This window comes from Falco cherrug, chromosome 3 (genome assembly GCF_023634085.1).
Source record: "Falco cherrug isolate bFalChe1 chromosome 3, bFalChe1.pri, whole genome shotgun sequence".
NCBI classification, from domain to species: Eukaryota; Metazoa; Chordata; class Aves; order Falconiformes; family Falconidae; genus Falco; species Falco cherrug.
In genome coordinates this window covers 18,491,213-18,514,364 of record NC_073699.1, presented here as the reverse complement: position 1 = coordinate 18,514,364, position 23,152 = coordinate 18,491,213, and the positions used below count along the sequence as shown (strand labels likewise).

Below are 23,152 nucleotides of genomic sequence, written 5' to 3'. Positions count from 1 at the left end.
GGGTGTAATGCTTTTGTAATTTCAGTTATCAGAAGGGGCTTCCATTTTTGAGCAAAGATTAAAGCAGGAGTGGAACAGAGGCTAGATTATTAAATACAACTCTGAACAGGGAGGCTATGACAGGATGACTAACAGTAGGACATTTTAAATTAATGGTCATTACTCAACCCTTATCCAAACTCACACTGTTAGAAGAGCAAGCAGTTTCCACCACTGATTACATGGGGCATGGACCTTAATCTTGCAAAACTGTTTATGCAGGTGCCTCCGTGAAACTCAAGGATGATGGGGCCAGTGCCAGGGTGCTACAGCAGACAGGGAAAAACCCTCCTTTCTTCTCTAAAAGTGACCAGCACAAGGGCTGTAAGCATTACCACTAGGACAGAAACCTGAAAGCAGAGCTATGGTTGCACTTCATGTTTCAGGGTGTCAATGGCCTGCAGGTAAGGCTTGTAAGTCGGAAAAACACATGAAGAACTGCAGACAACAGAGGGATGTTGCTCAGTATCTAGCAGCCAGGAAAAGAGAACGGGACACCCTTATTCCTACATCTATCATGAGCCTTTTTGAGCAGTTCTCGGCAAAGTCTATGAAAGTTGCCGCTCAGAACCAGCAAAAAACTATTTCCCGAAATATTAAAAAAAAAAAGAAAAAGTTGTAATTTAGACATCTTCCAGAGAAGACTGGATCAACAAATACAGATTCCAGGTCAAACGCATCTAAGGAGTTTAGATTAACCAAATTTAATAAAACAACTCTGGCAGCCCATTGTCATGTACCGCATCTCTGTGGTTGTCCTTGCAAATGAACAGCTTGCTTGCAATGTTCAGCCGAGCACCCTTTTGGGCAAATTACTTGGAAAACATATTTATAGAGGCCTGATACGAAGCTGTCACATTTGCTAGAGCCCCATGCAGTTCTGATGAACCCGAGAAGAAAATGTGGTTGGTGGTTTATTTTCTCTTTTGCAGAAGAAACTAGTATTTGTTCATGGATGGGACTAGCAGGATCTCAAATTGCATTTACATTGATTTTAAAGGAGGAAGAACACTTAAGAAGTGGCAATAGCAGCTAGTTAAAACAGTAAAGAAGCAAAAAGAACAGGAAACCTGAGCCACCCCTAGCCCACAGCCTGCCCTGGCAACCGCCAGCTTTAGAAAGTCCTTAAAACAGACTATGATGATGTTCCAGTCAGTATACTAAAACATGCAAGAAAGCTCTTATGACTTCTTCTGAGCTAGCTTAATCCTCTGGTAAGCAGCATTTTTGCTTACCCTAGCTGTTCTCCTAGCAGAGCACTGGGCAAAATCATTACCCCACAGGAGTCACCGCATTAAGCAAGCTGGGGCAGAATTTCACTCATGCACAGAGAGGTCACCACACAGTCCATCTGACATATTAAATACGGTCATGAACCAGCCCTGCTGTGATCTTTGGACAATTTGGGTTTAGTCAGCCCTCAGGGCATTCTGAAAAGCTCATCTGTGGCCCCCGGCTTTTAATGAGGATGCCACACACACAGGTGGCTGAAGATGCTTTGGGAAAGTTTAAGTTAAGTAATCGTAGGATGCATTGATTCAATTTCTGAGAAACTAAGAAGTCTGTCTCGGTTCACAAATTTGTAGGAGACACAAAATGCATCACTGAACCGTGACATCTTGTTAGAGAGCAGTAAAAGTCCAGGCAGAAGTGTTTCCCAGTAACAAAAGCCTCAAGTTCGAGCATGTTTGTATCAGGAGTGTAACCTGCTTCCTTTCCCTTTCCTAGACTGTGCTGCCAGGACAGAGAGCAGCGTTTTGTTTCTGGTGATTTCTTTCAAGAGTTAATATCCATCCCCCCTCGCAGGTGCTTGTTGCTCATTTTTACAAACCCAGAGTTCTGCATCAAGGGTTTAATGCCACAAAAATAAAGCATCATTAGAAAAAGATTTGCTTAGAAGAGCAAATACACACACTTGTGTTTTCCAAAGCCCATTATTTACATTTTACTCTTTGGAATACAAATAATTTCATTACTAAAAACATACAGAGTTTACTAAACATCTATACTCAAAACAAAGCTGTGCCCACTACTACTGTCCATACCTTTTCCCCATTTCTTTTCAACTTTATAGTTGAATGTATTTCCAAAATCATTCTATGAATAGCTACGTAACCTAACGGTCTTATTCTGATCAGACCCAGCTGCATTGCTCCAAATGCTACACCCACTAATGGCTTAAGAAAGGCAGGCAACGTGAGTCATCAAGCTCACTCTCAAAAAAAAAAAAAAAAAAAAAGCATGCTATTAAAAAGGACTCTCTAACGAAAAGGGAATTCCTGAAGCTGCTGAAGAACATGAGGCCAAGCCGATGCAGTATTTCAGAGAAACCTCCCACCTATGCAGCATCCCAGAGCTCAGCTGCCAGCCGATGGGTATCTAAAGGCCAGCTCCATCACCCAGGGATACTTGCAGCACCGAGGAACACGCTCCACTACATGCTGCAGATGGTGAAAAGTCTGAGATCCGGTTCAGACCTATTTGATAGCCAGACTCATTGATCTCCGTACCTTCATGAATATGGCTCTACATGAGCACTTGTTGTCAGCCTGATGTGTGAAGAAGGCAGTAACTCAAGATCCTTATGTTCTTCTCGAGTACAGCTCTTTATGTCATCTGGGCACAGCTATGAACTGCGATGTAATCTGATTAGACATCAGTAATATTCAGCGATGGGAAGGGCTAATACACTTAGAGCAAACGGCTTGGAACACAAAGCGCAATCCCACCGCACGCACAGCAGAACACGCATGGCTTGTTTTGAACTAGCAACTTCCAGAGGCTGTGAAAAGCCTACAGGTACCTCTCCTATTTGTGTTTAGCTGTCGGCATTGCAAATATCTCTGGCCCCCAAAATCAAAAGCTCCTTAACTCAGGTCTCCCACCCACCTGTGCTGCTGCTCCCAATCCAGCATGGATTTCAGCTATGGCCAAATGGCTGCTGCCTCTGAAGCACAAAATCAAGCACCACCAAGACAAACAGGTGCAAAAAGCAGAAGAAAAAATTATTTTTAAATCCAAGTCAGCTGATCTAACTGAAACCCCACAGCAAGCAGATCTGCAGAATAAAGCAGTGCTATTTTTACATGCTGTCACTTCTTCCAACAGAGCACGCTTCCTTAATGAATGAAGGGGAAGATCATGGGCGGGGGCAAAGGGAGGTAAAAATCATTCAAACCACCTTAAGAAATTATCAGTTCAAGAAATTTTAGATAAAGTCCATTATGTTTCAGTTAGTTATACAGAGATACAGCATCATCAACACATCAAAAGACTCAAGGCACACCTAAGCATTGAGCACAGCCACTTAGTCCCTGGGCACAAGGGGAAGCTCTGCCCCTGCCCCAGGTGTTCAGGGATGTGGTTCCCTCTCCCTGAGGCAGCCTCATGGCTTTACTCAGTGTTCAAGAACTCTAACTGCAACTGGCATTACTGAGGGAGATGCTGGTGGTGATCCTTCAAAAGGCAATATGACCTCTTTCCAGTACTTTCTCAAGGCAGCTGCTCTGTGTGCTCCAAAGGCCATTTAAAAATCATCTCAAATATGTACTGAAATACCCATGGCTCAACTTCATCCCCCCTGATTTATTTAGTGTGTCTCCAAACTAATTTCAATGTGGCTTGGTAGAAACCTAGAGTTTAAAAACACATTGACTTTGCAGACTTCTCCAAAACTCAGGAGGCTCGTTAGCAGACACACAGAGAACCTGCACACCTCTTCAATGGAGTGGCAGATAACAAAAGGGTAGCAAGAATCCAGGGCACTAGTGCTTACAGTTATCCAGATCCCTCCAAAGCTCACTTTGCCCAGTGCTATATATATAGTTGTGCTGTTCACCAGGTCAGCTCTCAAACAGTTAACCAGTTTTATCCTCACTGATAGGCTTTTTTTTTTTTTTTTCTTATTTTCAACTTGTTCCTCAGCCTTACTACAAAATAATGAATTTTCACAAAAGCGAAGGAGAATGTCACCGCATGGGTTTGACACCAGCTGACTCCTTAAGCCCCCAGTACGAAGGAATTTGATACACAACACTGAACTCGGCTTAAAAAAACCCACATAATATTCCACCTGTTATAGAAAGCGAAATGAGGACAGTCACCTCCGAGCAGAGAAACCAGAGGTCTTTGTGCTTTTGGCCACAAACTCAATAAACACACACTCTGAAAGACACAGCAACCTCTGTATTCATACTTTTGAATCTGGAAAAGGTACAGGAATTTTCTCCTTTACTTGTAAGCAGCAAGTGAAGCAAGCTTCACACAAGAACAAGGTTGCATGCAGATCAGGTGAGACAGCTTACAAGCACAGGACTGCACTCCCCAGATCTTTGGCTGCTTTGAATGCACAGATTCACATGCTCCGCAGGCAAACTCCTGTTTATCCCACAAATCCTTCCAAACAATCTATGCTGTCAGGCTGCATTTAAAGTGTGCCTGCTTAAACCACGAAGAGTGCAGCAGGAGAAAAGCTTCACAAGTCCTTTGATTCACAAAAAGAAAAAAAGCACATCTTGTAGAAAAGATCAAATGAAGCTGCAGAGGTGCGTGGCATTACAAACATGGCATACAGCAAGACACTTCGCAGCGCTGACTGGCATGCAAACACCAAGGGCATGCTTATCTCCTTCTATGAGAACAGAGCAACTGGATTTCTTCTTCCAAACAAGTTTTGTTGGACTGTAGTGAAAACATATTGAACACTGAACAGCAGATGAATGTAGTTCTGCTGCACTTGCTCTCTGTGATGCACACACATGCAATGCACACCAGATTTGTAAGATCTGTGCAAGTAGACTAAATTTTAAAATATCACTCAATCACCCTTCGCAAGAACAACTGTAAGAAGCTTCAGGAAAACGGGATTTCAATCAATGAAAAAGACTAGAAACCAAAAGACAGAGGGAAAACAAAGATGAATTAAGAGCAAGACATTGCAAATTCTGACATTTAAGCCTTGAAAGGGGAGCAGAAGCTATCATATGCCCACAGAAGCTGCTTTACAGCACTGCTTCTCCATCATTTTAGCTGTCCCTTCACTGCACTACAGAACACTTTTTGTACCTCCCTTCATTGAACAGCCCCCTAGGAGAGGAGCAGGAAGGAATTTGCACTCACACTCCACGCAGGACAAAACTTCAGAGCACTATGACCATTCTAGCAAAGTCCTGCTCATCTTACAGTCCTTAATCACGAAACCAGCTGGGGCTGGGCAGTTTTAAATAAGGCTGTGATCCATATACAGTGTGCTGCTAAGGCTTTTGTAGCAATAGCATGAAAAACTATGTCAATACCCTGCTTAGGGGATGCCCCTCTTTCCATGGTAGGGAAGTCCATGTGCCTGTACTGCTCCGCTCCAACTGCTAGTGTAATATGTTTCGTTACTGGTTTTTTCCTTTCAGCATTTCATGCATAAACCAGGGAGACAAAACTGGAAGGGACCTCAGGAGGCCATGGGGTCCAACTTTGATGAGGTTCCTAGGGGTCTGTCCAGTGCAGATTTGAGTGTCTCTAGGGGTGCAGAATCCTGGGCTCCTCTTCCAGTTGCCAACTAGTGGCCCTGTGAAAATTGTTTTCCTTACCCAAAAAATCTAGAGTCCATTGTCCCAGCAGTTCAAACCCACAGGCTGTACTCCCCTGACATTGCTTCGTCAACGTAACAACAGTAAATATATGTAGAAAGTGTTCATTGGTTTTACCAAGTAAAAGCTTCGATGCCAAAGGAGTTCAAACACCCACTTTATCACACAAAACAGCATTATCACAACCCAATCTGGGAAAAAATTACATCGGTGGTATTTTCAAAATGACACAAAACCAATTAAAGTTCCCCTACAAAAAGCAGCCAGCCTAAACACTAACTTGTTCAAATGCATCCATGAACATTTGCTGCAGTTCTTAGCATTTCTCAAAAAATGAATTCACAGTACTTCATGATTAAGCTGATTGTAGTACAGAAACATTCATCTGGTTATTTGACATCTCTGGTAATGCAGGAAATCCATCTAAACCTCACAGCTCCTCACACGCTCTGATGCTCCCTTGTTCTTCTAAGAGACCTCGTCAACCTGTACCTACAACACACAGTTGGCTGTGACCTATTGCTATTAATTTGTCTATTAAAGACAAAAGGAGGTCAAAGTTGGATGGAGGATTTCTGACCTAGGCTTTAAGCACTGTAATGGCACAGGACTAGCATATAAATTACAAGTTTAGAGGAAAGTGCTCAGAGAGGGTCACCTATTTAGAATTTATTAACTACTCCCCCCAGAGACCACCCTGATTTAGTACCATGTAACCCACATTCTCACATTTCACAGTGATATTGTTACGCAAAAGGTTTCTCTTCCATCCTATTCAGCCATGTGAAGCAGGAACGATCAACTCACCCAGCTCTTTTCCCAAAGACGATCAACTTGAGGGACAGGTCGCTCAGAAATTACAAACACACAAACATGCACACTGTACAGAGTTTGAGGAAACCCACATTTGTAACACTGTGCTGGACATGCTGGGGAAGAAAAGCCTTGGATCACTCAACAGAAAGTCATCTTGCCATGTGGTTTCAAAACCAGTTTGTAACACACAGGGCCAACAGAGATGACGAGATTTTATTTTGCTAACCAAAGTGAGAGCCACCGGGTTTTGGAAGCTTTACGACTTGGGCTCTGGTCCCAAATCCCCAAGCGTAAGCTTGACTCAAATCCATCTGCTGCTCACCAGCATGTTCAGCTCTGTCGTAGACTGAATGGCAGAAATCTTGCAAGACAGTGAAAAATATAGTCTGCAGAATAAGGATGCAGCCGCTCTAAAAAGGTGTGCAGGAAAGATGCATTTACTGAATTGCCCACCTTCCCCAATGGGTAAGTAATGCTTTAAGGCACTGATTGATGAAGTATGTTTTTCGAGATGATGGCATGTACCCTACTGCAAGTCCACAGGCAGTGCAAACCCCAGGCTGCCATACAACAGGGTTGAGATCATGGCAACCAAACACCGTACAGAGCAAAGCATCTTCTCACCATGCACCCAACAACGAGCAACCCCCACGTGAGCTGCTCAACAACACTCGCGTTCCTATATTTAACATCTGCACTGAGAAGTAATTTATGGTTTTATTTAACAGGAGCTTCTCAAAAGGGGGCAAAGGTGCCTCAAAGTGTTTTCCCCAGAGTAAAGTGCGTCTGCAGACAGTCCTTGAGGAGCAGCTAACACACGGAGTTTAATAACACGATATTGTTCTCATTCCTTGACATTCTCCTGGGCATTGCAGTGTCAATGCAAACCAAAACTTTTCTGTATTTAAAGTCACAGTTAAGAAGAAAAACACGCACACACTTTTCACATCATTTATAGACCAGGCACAACTTGTTCCAGAAAGAATCAATCCGTTTCTCCCACTTATATCCACCAACCAACTTAACCACACTGAACAGCCAAACACGTGTACTGGTAACTGGTTTTGTTAACACAACACGCCAAAGTAAAAAGGAACCTTAATAATGTGATACAAGCAATATTTTAATATATATATATTTTTAATGTGCTCATTTTTAATGTGGTCAACTTCAGCAGTTACGCTCCAGTAAGCATGATGTATCATCATTCTTAATAGACTTCCAATGCAACAGCAGTTTCTGATTTATTTCCCCCCATCTCACATCCTCTTCAAAGTCCATTTCTATTTCAAGCATCAGTACCCAATGCCTGCAACATCTGCAGGTTGCCAAGCCAGTTTATCTATGGAAAAATGGATATGAACTACTTGCCAACAGAAGAAAATACACCCTGCGCTGAAAACCGACTAGCTTGTGCTTTTTCCATCTATCTATAAATATGGCAATGCCAACTGCTAATTAAAGCAGACAGGTTCAAAGGGTGTAAAAGCTGTAATCACAATATGACACGTCTAAGTCTCTAAATATATCTATTAAAAAATGAGGCTAAAAAGCCCTCCAACCAAAACCCTGTAAAGGGATAAGCACTCCCAGCTTTTTACACTGTGTTAAGGAGAACGAAGCGCTGCTGATAAAGGCATCCCTGTGCAGGAAGCACAAGATATGCAGCGAGAAGCACAGCAAACACAGCCCATGAGATCTGTTGTTACATGGTACTGAAGCCACACTCTCCTCAGGCTCCCAAGGAGCCCTTCAGCTGCCGAAGTATCTGCTCGTGACGTAAGCTGACAGTAACTGCAATGCAGCACTCGCACAGGCACTGAGTATCTCTGAATTTGTCTTCCAAGGCAGCGGCACTGTCACTCATCGTGAGCAAACTCAAGGGCATGCCTTCAACAGAAATAATTGCCATGTTTAATCTGTCCAGCTGCAATCAATTTCAGATACAACTGCTTGCAATAGGCTTTAGCCTAGATTTTTGTAACAGTTTGTTTAAAGTAGGTAAAATAAATGATTCCATTAAAAAGATTGCCCCCAAAGAACTGTTTTTTGGTACAGGAGTAAGGACGGTATAATTGGGTCTTGATGTAAGCAGTATTTCTCTGGTTAAGAAAAAAAATCTGCCCAAATAAAGTAGTTGGTGTCATTAAGCTGCCATTCCCAACAGGATCAAAAGGCCATGAAAGGCACAGCTTGTAGGTCAGACTACGATAAAAGAACAATGTACCTCAGTTGGCAACCCAAGGAATACACAGTTACAGGTGGCAAACCAGTAATACATGTGGGACAGAATATGTTGGCCTTATTTTCCTACCTGGGAGATGTGGCAAGACCCTATGGCAGCAAAGGTGGGAAGCACTAAAAAAAATCCTGCAGAGACTGATGCATTGTGAACACTATAAGAACAGAATCACATTCAAGGAGCTCCGGTTTTATCGGCTAACAAACCTTTACACCAGGTTTGCTGCAATGTAGGCAAGCTGGGGCAAATAGACAAAAAATAATTTAAAAAACGTATTGAGCTCCAAAGAGAGACAGGGTGAGTTATCTGCTTTGAAAGCAAAACCAAACCTAACACTATTCTAAAGCACTTATGAAGATGACTGAAGACGAAATAGGTACAAATCAGCATCAGCAATTACCCATCCGATGACTCCCCTCCCCTTACTAGAGTCAGCTCTTGGAAGTCCAGTCAGCAGTCCTGATGGGCAGGAGGAGGGAGAGGATCCCCAGGGACTTTTTTTCTAGCATGAACCAAACGCGAGAAGACTGTGCTTTAAACCTGAAATACATACAGAAGGTGGTACAATACTGCTTCCTTTGAAGTTTGACTGCCTTTTGCAAAAGGAAGCAAAAATAGCATCAAAAGAAACGAGCTTGCAAAATGAAGGTGAAGAGATCTTTTTAGCAGACACTTTTCCAAGAAGGTAGCACCTCCCTTCAGCCTGACCCCTGGGTGGAGCAGCCTCCAGGGAGTCACAGGGACAGGTTGCCCCTCATCTGAATGTAGCTGCTGGCTACTAAAAATGCATCCTTGCTTTTAACAGAGTTGCACTGGACACATTTCAAACAACTGTGATGCTGCTGGGCTTTGCCAGGCAATAGTGTGAAACACCAACCTACCTCTAACCTGGAGAAGTCAAACTGGGGTGAACTACAAATGCTTGGGGCATAAGACAAGCACTGACCTTAGCCATCTCTCTGCCAAGGCGCACTCCAAGCAAAAATGTTCTGACAAGTAGAGACCAAAAGTAAAAGTCCTGTACAGTTTGCTCATTTCAAAATATATCCCTCATCAACTTATTAGCGAGGTCAAAGGTCAATCCAAAAGCTAGGCAAGCCACCAGCCCTCATGAGTGAGGCATCCTACTTTCTGCAGCCAGCAGCGCTCAAGCATTTGATAGACTTAACATCTCAGTCAGCTTCCTTCAGCTCTCCAGCCAAAGGGATGTGGTGGATTTGGAGCAGGGCTGATCAGGGACAGTCTTTGGCGCAGTGCAAACCCAGGGACCAAAATGTGGATCTCTGAATCTGCAGCAGGACACTGTTATCCACCCTACTCATTTAGAAGTTTTGGCCCCTTCTGTCTCTATGTGATTGGCATCAACATCTCCCATAAACAGTTCTGTAGCCCTGGAAAAGGCCACTAGTGCATCCAAGGATCCCTCCTAAAAATAAGAACCACCACTAGAGACGAGAACACCTACCAGCAAGATGGGCATAAAGACAGAAATCAACACAGAGCATTTCCCAGCACCTCACTGGATGCCAGACCAAAGTCCCCCCTCTCTCAGATCACGAAACAGCTGTCTGTAGCCCAGAACTCTTCTCTAAATACAGTGTTGCTCAGCTTCGTATGCTTGTTGGCCACCAAGGTACAAGAACTTGGCAGCCAATAGGAAACATGTTCTTCCGTCACTGTGCTCTCTCCCACCCATTCCAAAAGCAAAGAAACGGTCAAGCTCAAAACACGCCAGTGGCCTACTGATTTAGTACAGCAAACACTTCCAAAAGCAAAAACTTCCAGGCTTAAGGCACATACCGCCTTTAACCCAGGCTCTCGAACAGGCTAATTCATTTATAGCAGGATATGCTTCCTGCCGTAAAACATCCATATGCAGAAAATACTACAAACTTCCTTCAAAATCTGTATTTAAATTGGAGCGATAACACACTGCTGCCATCACTGCTGATGCTGCTCATCACTGACTTTTGAAGCAAGCTAGAGGTTTAAATGCCTGTTAGCACAGCTTCCTGTTATTTAATCCGCAAGTCTTCCTCCATCACCACCCAAACGCTCCTCCAGAAGAGCCGCCAAGACAGACACCACCTGTCCTGGTGACTCACGACAGTGAATTGGATGCGATCTAAGGAGCATGAATCATTGAGAAGAGCTATTTAAACCAAGTCCAGCATTTTGATAAGAAAAGCGTATCACCTTTATCACCTGGAAGGCTCTTTTACAGCCAAGAGCATGGGAAGATCCACCAGGCAAAGAGCCAAGTCCTTTCTCTACAAAACCATCCCAACAATTGCTTTGGTGACCGCAGGGACGGGAATCATACTCCTGGCGAAGTGACACAGTTCCCCCACTCACCTGCATGGACATGTTAACTCCAGAAAGAAACAGCCTGCCCTTTTCTCAGCCAACAGACTAAAACTAGAGAGATCTACAGTCTCTTTTGGCAGAATGAGGAAAATCCTGTTTCCTGTAAGACACTCTTGGCCCCGTGAACAATAAAGCGCTATTAAATAGAAAATACTGAACCTGCCTGGTTGTGGGAATAGGAGCTCCAGTTTTACTCCTGGAAGTCCCTGTAATGAACAAGAACGAACCCCCCAAATACCTGTGATTCAAATTTTAGGATAATTTGATTCTCCACAGAACACAAGTGCCATAGTAGTGGTGTTTTGGGGAAATTTGTGCAGTCAATGCAACGTTTTTCAGCATGGCCTCTCTCACAAATGAATGCATCAAAGTCCACAGTGTGAGCCTGAAAGATAAGCGTGCTGAGCCTCATCTTCAGAATACAGATCTCCAAAGAGCATCTTCTCGATTTCCCCTAGTAACTTCAGACATAATACTCAGAAGGGGGGGGAGGGGAAGGCAACACTATTACAATTTCTATGACTATGACCTTTAAATGTTTAACTAGCAATCTATTCTTCGCAGTCAAGATAAAACAGCAGGTGATTAGCTTCACTATGAGTCACTATGCCCCTGTAGTGCAATAATTCAATTAGACACTTTAACAGCCTTCAATTTTGTTCAGGGCTGCTTACTAGAGCCATAGTCCCCTAGCTACAATTTTGTTTTGCCTCGCAAGCTAAGCAGGGTCAGTCCAGGTCAGTGCTAGACTGAAGGAGAGGTCTCACAGAAATTCCCAGATGCTCCAAGAAATGGGGCTGATATTTCCGGAGGACGCACTGCGAACAAGAGCTCTGGGAGAAGGTCTGGAGCTTGTGCCTGTATACAAGCTGTGAACTTTCAGTGAGCTACGACAGAGACCCTGCCCTCTCTTACTCGCTGATACAAGTACTTCACTTGCTCAGGCTATTCGCTATCCTCTAGCTACTATTCTTCATCTTCTATCGTAGCTGCTGCAAATGTACTCTTCGGGGGCAGTCTCACATCTCCAGAAAAGGCTTCAATGTGGTGGTGTGTGAACACCTATCCATCTTCACCTTCTGCCTGTTCCACTCCTCAGCTGGTGTTACAGTATCAAGAAATTGCTGGATCAGCCAAATAAAGTTTTTCCTGTAATATGTAACACGCAACTTCACTGTCATTCAACCATACCTGCATTTTATAAGGTATACAGGAAAGTACATGCAAGCTTGAACTGTGTTCTTGACAGCCAAGGCCCTTCCCTCTCCACCATAGTAATTTCTTTTTCCCCAACAGCTTGATAAGCAATTCTGAAAAGGAAAAACATATTTCCCTCCTCCCCATAGCTGAGTCAGCAACAGCAACAGCAAACTCCCAGAGCGTGCATGTACCCTGCTGACCTCTGGACCTGAAAATTGTTTCGCTTTCCCTCAGCACTTGAGTTCTCTAAGTCCAGGCACAGGCACAATGCACTCAAGTTCCACTCGTGCTCGCAGGACCAGCCCCTGATTTTTGTTCATAGCCCAGAGGGTTACCAAAATACAAAGAAAAATTAGCAATAAGAGCAGATGTTCTTTCCATCAGCCCATGGCCAAATAGACTTACCAAGAATCAAACTACACACACTACCTCCTGTTCTAAGCCTGCACCATGGGGCACACAGGTTAAGTTTAAAAATTTACTTTTGTAAGTTTTAGCTTAAAAATTACCTTTGGTCACCCTTTACTGACCATTTCATAAAGCTTAGGGACCTGTTACTGGCTGCAAGGCAATAATAGATAAGCGCTTTACCTCAGACAACATCTGCTCATGGGTTTTGATCCAGAGATCCTGGGTTCAAACTCCACTCCTGTGTTCTGTTCCTTAGGGTTGTTCAGTTGTGATAATTGAGAAAAAACAAATTACAAGCTTTCACAGAGAACGATTAAAACTTTTTGTTCTACAGCAGGTAGTTTGATCAAAGTATTTTATTAAATATTCTTCCACTTCTTAAACCAAGCCTTCTGCACTGTGGAAAGGGTTATTTTTAGCTGCCTACCCTAGTTGTATTTATAAGGCCATGTCTAGTATGATATATGTTTTTTTAAATCCAGGATTAGACTCACCAAGACCCTTACCAAGACATCAGTTGGGGGTTTGCAAGGAAAATATTTGTACCATAAGCTCCAGCATGTATGCACATAGCTTCATTAACATAAACACATTCATGCCAGTAAAAACTGCATTTTCATCAGGCGTTGCACTGCTGTTCACAGAAGTGTTAAAGCAGCGTTACTGCTTAAAGGGCCTGGTATTACCATGACACAGGAAAGCCTTAACAAGACTCCTGCAACACTATTGCAAAAGGGCTCCAGGCCCATACAGCAAGAAGATTTACATCAAAGACATCTGTACCTCTATGAACAGCAGACATTTAGTTTTACAGGGGTAAAAAACTAAAACCGTGGCCTCGTAATAGAAAGTGGATCAAGACAAAAGAAATTCATCTCACACAGCAAGAAGATAAGCTGGCAAAAAAAAAAAAAAAAAAGCAGGCAAAAAGTAAAGTCATGTATCAACCTTGTGACTAGAAAGCAAGAAAGATTCAATCTATTTGGCTTACACTTAAGTCCAAAATCTCATATTTCTTTCTAAGAAGGCTTAAACTGAGACGTTTATCTGTCACTATAATCTTGTACTTCGGTTTGCACAATAACAGTAAAGGCACAGCATGTAGGCACCATGATCTCTTTCTGTTTCCAACTCTTCTAAAATCACTTTCAATGCTTCCACCTCTCAGCACTCCTACAAGAAAAATCTGATGAGTTACCACAAGCAACTGAAACCCCCCAAATACCTGCGACCTGTGCAGAGCTGAGAAGCTCTTCTACCTACAAGATTTCACCTTCCCAACGGACACTAGCTGGTTTTGAGATGTCATTAATGCCTTCAAAACTTGAACTGGTGACTTCTGCCAGAACGAGGTATGCCACAGGTGTCACAAGTAGAGGTTTACTGGGGGTAAAAGTCAGAATAAAGCGTATATTTAACAGCTGCGCTAGGAGAGGCCGTAAACCTTTCCTTTTTAAAAGCAATGCAAGAAGCACCACCACCACAATGCAAGGAGCGTGGAAGCAGATATGTATGTTCCTGGCATGGTAGTCTGGGCTTGGTATGCTGTAACTTGAGCAGCTCCTGCCTGTGATGGGTAAAACGTAAAAAACACCACCAGCCTAAAAAAAGACACGGGCTGTACTGTTGTACACTCAGCACATGGGAGATGGTCCTTTCCTTCAAGGAGCTCAAGTGACTGACGTTTGGTCAGTTAGTTCTCTATTAACATGCAGCCTTGGGACCTGGTAATGAGAACATTTTTTTCTTGATTTGATAGAAGAGATATTGAAACATGTTTTAATCTGCAACACAGACTGATAAAACCAGCTGCCCAGAAGACAGTCTCTTCCACGAAGGCTTAATTCTCCTCAGAGAGCTCAAGAGCAGCTTTACTGCCTGTCAGATAAGTCATGTTTACAGCAGATCCTCAGAGCTGCTCAGCCTCCTGGATGAGTTTACAAATCAGACCAGAGGGTAGATTTGCAGAGCAGTAATTACCACAGGAGACGATGGAGAAGCAATGGAGAAGAATAATTTAGTCTGTGTCAACATAAGGCCAAGGTCCGGGGGCCCTGTCCAAACTCCTGGGCAGCTCATGGGGAGAAAGGCAGAGAAGGATGAGACGAGTAGTATCTGCACTCTGCAAACCCAGCTGCTCCCCACAGACTAGCTTGAGCAGCCTTAACTAGCTTTGCAGCTCCTCTTCCTTCCCATTTCAGGTTGGTGGGTCTGTGTGTAAAAAAAAAAAAAAAGGCAGGTAGTAGGCACCTCTGACAGGCAGTACTGCCATGTTGCCACAGCCTGTAACAGCACATGATCTGCTAGCAGGCAGAGTATTTCCCCATTTTTGCCTTTCTGCTAATGAGTCAGCAAATGCCTTAACTTAAATAACAGGCCACCAGCTCGATCAGGCCTGTTACTGTGCAATTGCACCCCAGAGCAGAGCAGATGGGAGAGCTCCTGTTGTACCAGCTGGATTCAACCCCGCTACCCTCTAAAGCCACTTCCAGAAAAAGCCAACATAGGTAACTCCAGCCACCATTTGCGCAGAGCTCAGCATCATCGTTTCCGTCTCAGATGGACTGTATCAGCATTGAAACAAAATAGAGAAATCATTAGACAAAGTAAAAAAGATATAAATATGAGATAGAGATATAGGCAGACTTGCTTAAAACAAAACTCAGATCAGAGGATGGCCAGGAACCATTAGGCAGTGCAGCTCCTTCTGGGTTCTCTGGATCCAAAACAGAACCACAACACTAAAGCTCAAACATTGTCTCCCATGTGTAAAGAGACTACAGAATTTGTCAAACAAGTTTCTGTAGGGCTGGTTTATTTGTGCCTCTCTCCATTCCCAGGAATTAAGCATAATTATTTTTTTTAAGTCAGTCAGAACCTATTACTGGCATTCTGGCTACCGACAAAAAGCAGTACCAACAGTGTCAATACCAACACGTACTCCTCCAATTACTCCTAATACATTTCTACTCCTGGAATTAAATTCGTGAATGCAAGTCTTCAAGTACACACAATAATTGCACATGCAACAGCACAGAAACGAGCAAAAATATTCATTTACCTTATGTAAACAAGACTGTTCAAATCTCCTTCTTAGACTCCAGTATGTTAAACAACACATGTGGTTTCCCAGAAAAGCTAAATACAGAGTCATGGACAGATCAACTAAGAGGTGGACAGGTCTTCTTGCCATGAGTATTTATGCAATTTATGAAAATTGCAAACATGCATTAATTCAGGAAGTAAAAAGTGGTTCAAAAGAAGTAACAACACAAGCAAAAGGAGGCCAGATCCAGCCCTCTCCAACTTCCAACTGCCCCTGCCCTCTCTCCTAAGGCATTTCCCAGCCCTTCCTGCACCTGATTGAGACAAGCTACTGCAAATCAGACCCAAGAGACAGTCTGCGTACTGCTTCCATTTAACGGAGGTACAGTAATTCCTGAAAAAAAAAGCAGAGCTAAGAATAAATCCCAGTGGCCAAAGTACACGAACTAAGTACAAGGCACATGTAAGAAGATTTATTAGGTCTCATGCTGTAACAGCACCATGAATCATAACGATGCCCTATTTGTTATCCACATGTGCCTTTAAGTCAACGATAAAAGTTCACTTGGCACAGAAACATACCATGCAGGGTTTCACGTGCAGTGTTTTACTTCTAGCCCTTCCCAATTCACTTGTGTTAATCCAAAAACTGGCTACTTTTGTGGAAAAAGGTGAAGAAGTCCTGTAGTGCCTCCAAAGTGGTGAGCACATAGGGTTGACAAAGCAATTTGCCAGGCTGGGACTGCCCCACTAAACCCAGTAAATTCAGGATACACATTAGACACACGAGTGAGCTGGAGATCATGGGAATGCTAACAGCAGGTAATCTTATCTCCATGATCTCCTTCTCATTGGGAAACCGTGATCCAAACCCTTAAAAAATCAAGGCAAGCGTTACAGGAATTGACACTGGTCTTGCCGTTCGCCAGTCTGCAAGTGCTGCTGGATGAGGTGCACTGGAGGAGAAGATGGGCTGTTCCTGTGAGTCCTGTTTGCAAGTGTCCCAAAAGGGCCAGCAAAGGATGCCATAGAGATCATGCCATGAAGGGCAGGACTGTTACTACCAGCGGTAAACGGTCAAAGTAAACTACAAGGAGCAACAGGAGGAAGGAAGAGGGGAAGGAAGAGCACAAAGCCACTGATGGTAGGTCTGGTTTTGCCTCCTGTTTTCCACACAAAATGACTACACACCTGCCATCACAACCAGACTCCTTTGCATGGCAGGTTTGCCATCTCTCCTCTTGAAGCTATAGAAGATCTAGCAATAGAGTTTCTTACCTTACACCACAGAGCACATACGAGCCCTCTGGTGCTAAGTACATTCCGTACTGGTGACAGTGACCTTCTAGGAAGTCCCGCACCACCGCCCCACACCCTTTTGTACAACTTGGCTTTCAAGCCTAAATACAGGCAGTAGCACAAGCTTGTTTGCTGCGCTCCACAGGTCTCTGTCTTACTCTTGGAAGCACCACCACGACCACATTTTATCTAAAGGGATATCCATGCCTTCAGTTCACAAGCAGATGCTTGCAGTTAATGGCAACTTTGGTGCAGGCTTCTCTGCTGGGAACATGTATCCAGCGCAAAAAAAAAGACGGTAACCAAATTTATTTGCACAAGCCTTTGGAGAGCCTTGAAGGTGAAGCAATATTCAGTCACCACCAGTGTGCTCCCAGTTAAACTACAAAGTACAGCCAAGTATCCTGCAGCCACGCTTCATCTCCTAAATCACTAATTTCCTGACAAAACATTAATTTGCGTAAAACAAAAGATACTGAATCCGTAATTGTCCTTCCCATCCAAACACACCTTGCTGGTCTTGCATCCCAGTTGTAAGAACTTGATCATTGGGGAAACAAGTGATCCCAGTTGTAAGAACTCATCTAGGATCATTGGGGAAACAAATGGGAATGTTAGTTCTGAGTCTACATATTCTTTCCATGATGAAAACAGTCCCTCCAGGGCTGGTTCAGACACAAAGTACAGGAGGTGAGGAACATCCTGGCTAATGCCCAGGGACCTGTTCACATTCGCTGCATGTTTCCTTAGTACATTTGCCTAGAGTATCTCTTATTTCACAACAGGTCCTCCTATTTACTTGTACAAACCTCATCTAACTTTCACTTGCCAAGGACAAACAAAACCAAACAGAATACCACAGTGCTCCCAACCAGCTAAGGCACAGCTTTGCCTTTGTTTCTCCTGATGTGTAAGAGACGTAAAGGCAATGGGTTCACGTGAGCAGTTGGGGAAAACAGTCATCTCCTCTGGCACGCAGTGCAGGCTGCAGCTCTTGGAGGGACCGTTTCAGCTGGAAACCTCCAGATGCTGAATGGAGAGACAGGCCTCAGAGCAAAAGGCTGAAAGAAGGTGAGGGGGTTTTGCAACAGCCCTGTGTAGCCTGAGAGCACCAGGGCTCGCCACAGAGAGTGGCTGTGCTTTGCATTCAGGATTATTGATTATCCTCTCCTAATCCCATGACTGAGTGCCCAGGGCAAAAGAAAAAAAAAGTTTCATATTATATACAGATAGATAGCTATTTAAAATCATTAACAGAGATTTATATCTCCGAGCTAGTCTTCTGTTCTCTGGGGAAACCAGACAGCTGCATAGTAAGAGACTGAAAGCTACAATAAAATGAAGAAATGAGCTTCAATAAATCATTAAGCTGAAGCTCATAATGTTTATCTGCAATGTCATGTTCCTGCAATCTACAAAAGCAGATGTGTAACTTTTTGTTTTTCTTTTATCAACTATTAAACTGTCATGTAGCTATTAGAGAAGATTGAAACTTCTTTTTAAAAGCATTGAGCATCAGGGATTGCAGTTTCTTGTCATGGAAGGGATACTTGCATGCCAATTCATATAGTACAAGAAGAACTGGAGATAACATAAATGGAAATAAACCTTTTAAGAAGAGGCTCTTCAGCTTCTGCTGATGCTCTGGCAGCTAGAAACGCCCAAAACTTAACAAGGCAGCTCCGTGTGATCCTTTTTACCAGTTCTGCTCTCCCTTCCCTCATTTATTCTTCTCCTGGTACATCCCATCCCTGCATCTGCAAGAGTATTATATATACAATGAGGCACAGGCAGCATCAGAGCTGGTCCGAGGCCCCCCAGCAATGCCGGCAAAGCCCTGTGCAGCCACGCACTTCTGCCCAGGGAAGGCAGGAGGGGAGGGGACGTCAAGCAGAAAGGCTGGAAGAAGGCAGAGCCATTTCAATAGCAGGAGGAGGTTTCAGGCTCAGCAGTCACTTTCCTACAGCCTCCCTTGCAAGCAGCACTGCTCCTTCCCCAGCCAGCCGTGCTCATCCTGAGCCCCCATGTCCCCGATAATTCTGGAAGTGCCAGGGCTGGGGCACTGCTCTGCAGGAGCAAGAGCGCCGAAGGGAAAGGACAGCCCTGGAGACATCCCATCAGCGCAGCCACCACAGGGCTAAGCTGATAGCAGATGCAGATAGCTGTGCCCCTGACATCATCCCCAAGAGGCTGGGGCAGGTGGCATAGAGAGGGGCAGCTGCAGCCTGACGAGACACCTTGCCATTTCCACAAGACTCAGCGGTGACCAAGAAAGGGAGCAGCCAGCGCTGTACCAGAGCAATGTGCTTGAACAACCTCTCTGCTGAAAGCTCAGAGCTCTTCCCGCTCTGGGTACCTCTGCTGACATTTCCCAGCCTTGCACTGTAACACACTATGGACACAAACCTTTCACCTCTTTCTCTGGAGCTCTCCTACAGCCACCAGCACAGAAGAAGTAGTCAGCCTTAAAGGTATTTCAGGGACCCCAATATTTTTTTAAAACCTCATTTCCTTTTTTTTAGGAGAAGAATAGAGCAGGAATGCTCTCTGCTGCCTCAGGCTTGACATCCAAAAGTTAGCATTTGTTTGTTTTACAGAACAGGACTTGCTCTATCCAATTTAGACCCAATCTGTTAATCTACAAACAAAAGCAAATAAATACTGAAATTATGACTAAGGGGGATTTCAAGAGGCCTACACCTCACTGTGTTTTTTTGAGGTATTACAAATAGAGTCTTGCATTTATTCTACTGTATTTCCTGCTGGCATGAATGCAAAATTCAAAACTGCTGTACTGCTTTTGTCTGCTGCTGCTGCTGTAAAGAGTAACTACATGTTCAATCCAGCCTGGAAGGGCTGCTCTTTAAAAGCTAATTTGAAGCGTGATTGTCAAAACCCTGACCATATGAATCCACAAGAAAATCTCTTGTCTTATTCTGTGCAAGCCCTCACGTTACTGCTATGCTCAAGTCCGTGAAGTCTACCAAATTAACAAACTCAAGCCCACATGACTAAGGTTCACAGAAGTTCAGCCGCAGCTTATGTAACAGATAGAACTGGTGTGTTTGCCTTTAAAAAACCCCACCAAGATAAATACTGGGGTCAGCAAACATGCTGTGCAATATTTAACAAGAGAAAGCTGGGACCTTAACAGGATTTGCAGCCTAAAACTGCTCCTGAAGGCAACAAACATGACATGATCATTCTGACAGCTGTGACAAATCAGGTTTCATTTGCCTGAGAGCCAGCCATGTTCATTTAACTGCAATTACTGGCACATCATGATCCCCAGGACAGAGAACGCACCCAGCCATCCAGCCAGCCAGAGAAACAAAGCATCTTGTACAGACCAACCTGTTTAAATGGTTCTTCTGTAACAACACCAAGTCTTCAAAGAAAACAACCATTTGTTAATACATGTCAATAGCTTCTCCAGGTGTTCATTGCGGTCCCTCTGCTTTTTTCAACCAGCAGAACAAAATCTGGTTAAAATGCTTTTAACTCTGCATCCCTTCCCTGCATCCCTGGTTGCTGAATACACTGCTCACAAGAGAACATGCCATTTAGAGATGTTTACTCTGTCTGGTCTAATCCAGGAGATTTGAAAATTGTTTCATCCAGCCTGAAATACTATTTTGAAAGACTAAACATACAACTTTTTTTTTTTTTTTGTAGCTTGTCTTTATGCCTGAGAACACATCTGGACTTTGTGATCTTTAGAGCAAAATCCTGCACACACATCTACAATTTCGAAAAAACCTTTTCCTTATCCCCTTATACTTTAGCTTCACCAAAGAAGAAAGCTTCAGTCAATTATACATGCACCATTTCAACATATTAAGTTGGTGAGATAATTTAAGGGAAAAAGAAAACCTCTGAGATGTAGCCATCAGCTTCCTTAAAAATTCCTAGATAACACATCCACAGCGTGTCTAATCCATTTAGTCACACCACAAAACATCACTCATTTTTCTTCAAGACAAACTATTTATTCCCAAGCAGGACTTTACAAGCCTATGTGTTCTGTAGGCAGGAATGCAGGAGCCCTTGTCCATCCACCCGCCTTGTCTGTTTGCTGTTGAGGCACCAGCTGCTGGCAGTAACAGGTGTTTTCTGGTTTTCTTCTCAAGAGAAAGTCCCAGGCACTATCTCCGGTGGAATGCAAAAAACCAGTGCGGCATGTAGGGCCCGACACGGAGCCGCATTCCTCTGCGAGCAAGCAGGCAAGACTCCCTCCACCGCAGCACCACTAACTCCGATAGATGCCTTCCTGGGGAGTAAGCTGCATCAGGCTATATGCACTCAAAAATTCTGCCAAATCATCACTCGAAAAGCAGTTTTCCCCACTTTTTTTTTTTTTCCCCCCCAAGGAAAAGCTAGTTTTTCCAACAGCTGCAGAGCACAGCACATTTGTGCAGTGCAACATTAACTAACTCTCAGTACACCATCAGCTGAGGCTGAAGACTCTGCCCTGGCAGTAGCTAACTGCTATTCAATGTTTTTATGCAGGGAAAAATATTTAATTATTCTTTTCAATAATCTTTTTTTTTTCTTTTCAAACACTGCAGTGAGCCAAAATAGCTCAAATTTCTGAGAATAAGATCTGCAGGAGAAAAAAATGTAAATAGTGGGATTAAGAAAAACAAGTGGTGAAGATGAGGAAAACACGGAAATGGACTTTTGATAAAAAAACTGCAAAATAACCCATGACCAACGCAAACAGCCATGCAATGTGCCACCAACATCTTCTGAGGAATACTTGGCAGCGAGGCATCACACAGCTGAACGCAGATTTCAAAATTAAAGCAAACTTGTTTCTGATCTTCAAATGCTTATAAATGTGTTAACCTTTACTCGCTCTGCGTAGCCCTGCATATTTACAGTGAATTAAGCTAAACACGGGCCTAAATAACTGTAGGATTCCAGCTTAAATCACTCCTACATGGAGCCCTCCTCATCCTGTTGTTTACTGGGCGTTTTTAGATGGAGCTTTCTCATGGTGGAGATGGACAACAGCACCTAACATGCTCCGAATGGGAACGTGACCACAAGCAATAAAACACCCACTCAAAATATCATCACATTGCCCATGTTTACAATGTAAAAAGTTATGTTTATCCTGATAAACACAGCTTTTGAAAAGGTTATTTCCCTCCCCCTCTGCAAACAGAAAAGGTTAACTTCATCATCCGCTGCATACATGTCAAAATATCATGCAAAGGCAGGCACTGCAAAGAGCAAAGTCCTCACACCAAAGGATCTGACAGAGCATCCCAGCAAAACACCCAGAAAACCGTCCTAAAGTTAGACTAACCGGTCTCAAACTCCTCTGCCACAGCCTGCTTGTTTAGTATACTTAAATTTAAAGCAAGCCTCTGAGGCATGGGTTTTACGAACAAGTCCCCAGACTGGTAAATTCAGAGGTAAAACCCAGCCAGCTTACCTTTCCATTTAGTGTAGTCATTAAAAGCGAAGCGACAGAATTCCTCCTTCTGTCTGCCTTCAGATTAACCCCACCAACACGGCTAAAACACAGAACTTAACTTACTCAGAAGCGAACACTTCACTGCTGAAAGCTGACTCCAGATAGTCTTTACTCATATTCTTTCAATAACTATTTTTTTTTAAGATAGCACAGGATGCCAAGAGGGACATCAGTACGGTAACACTAAAGACAGTAGCACTCACATGCTAAATTGCTGCCTACGAGGTGTATCAGCAAAGTTCAGAACAACCATTTCATACACAGGCAGGCGAGATGCTCGAAATGTAAGAGGTCATTTCAGCAAAGCCCAGAGATGCAGGAGCCAGACCTCCTTTGACAGCTGTCTGGCAATGCTCCGTTATCTTGTATTCATTTGTATTATTTTTAATACACTTACACTTATCCCCAGGTCTCACCCAGGGTTCTTCCCAAACTGAGTTCAGCATTTTCTGTCGTTGGGGGGTGTTTGTTTGCTTTCTACAAATCTTCTGGAAACAACTGAGTTCTGCTGAAAAGAGCACAAAACTCAAGAGCTTTCCGAGAGCGTTTTTCGAACAGGCCATCCGCTCCTTCCAGCCTCAGTTTTGCATCACAACATGCATTTTGACAGGCGGTTTCCCAACAAGTACCTTTCATGGCTGCTACCTTTCATCAGCATCCAGCCAG

The 23,152-nt window shown here is 43.6% G+C and overlaps 1 protein-coding gene across 23 annotated transcripts in view; it reads right to left on the bottom strand.

The window, feature by feature from the left end:
• Window positions 1-23,152, bottom strand: part of MTSS1 (MTSS I-BAR domain containing 1) — a 127,082-nt gene that overhangs the window by 40,217 nt on the left and 63,713 nt on the right. Inside the window, exon 1 of one of the 23 annotated variants that reach the window (XM_027804215.2) lies at window positions 12,447-12,605. The exons of the other annotated variants lie outside the window; for them this stretch is intronic. The gene's annotated coding sequence lies outside the window, so the exon portion shown is untranslated. Of the gene's footprint in view, window positions 1-12,446; window positions 12,606-23,152 lie in introns of those variants that run through there. 23 annotated transcript variants of the gene reach the window in all.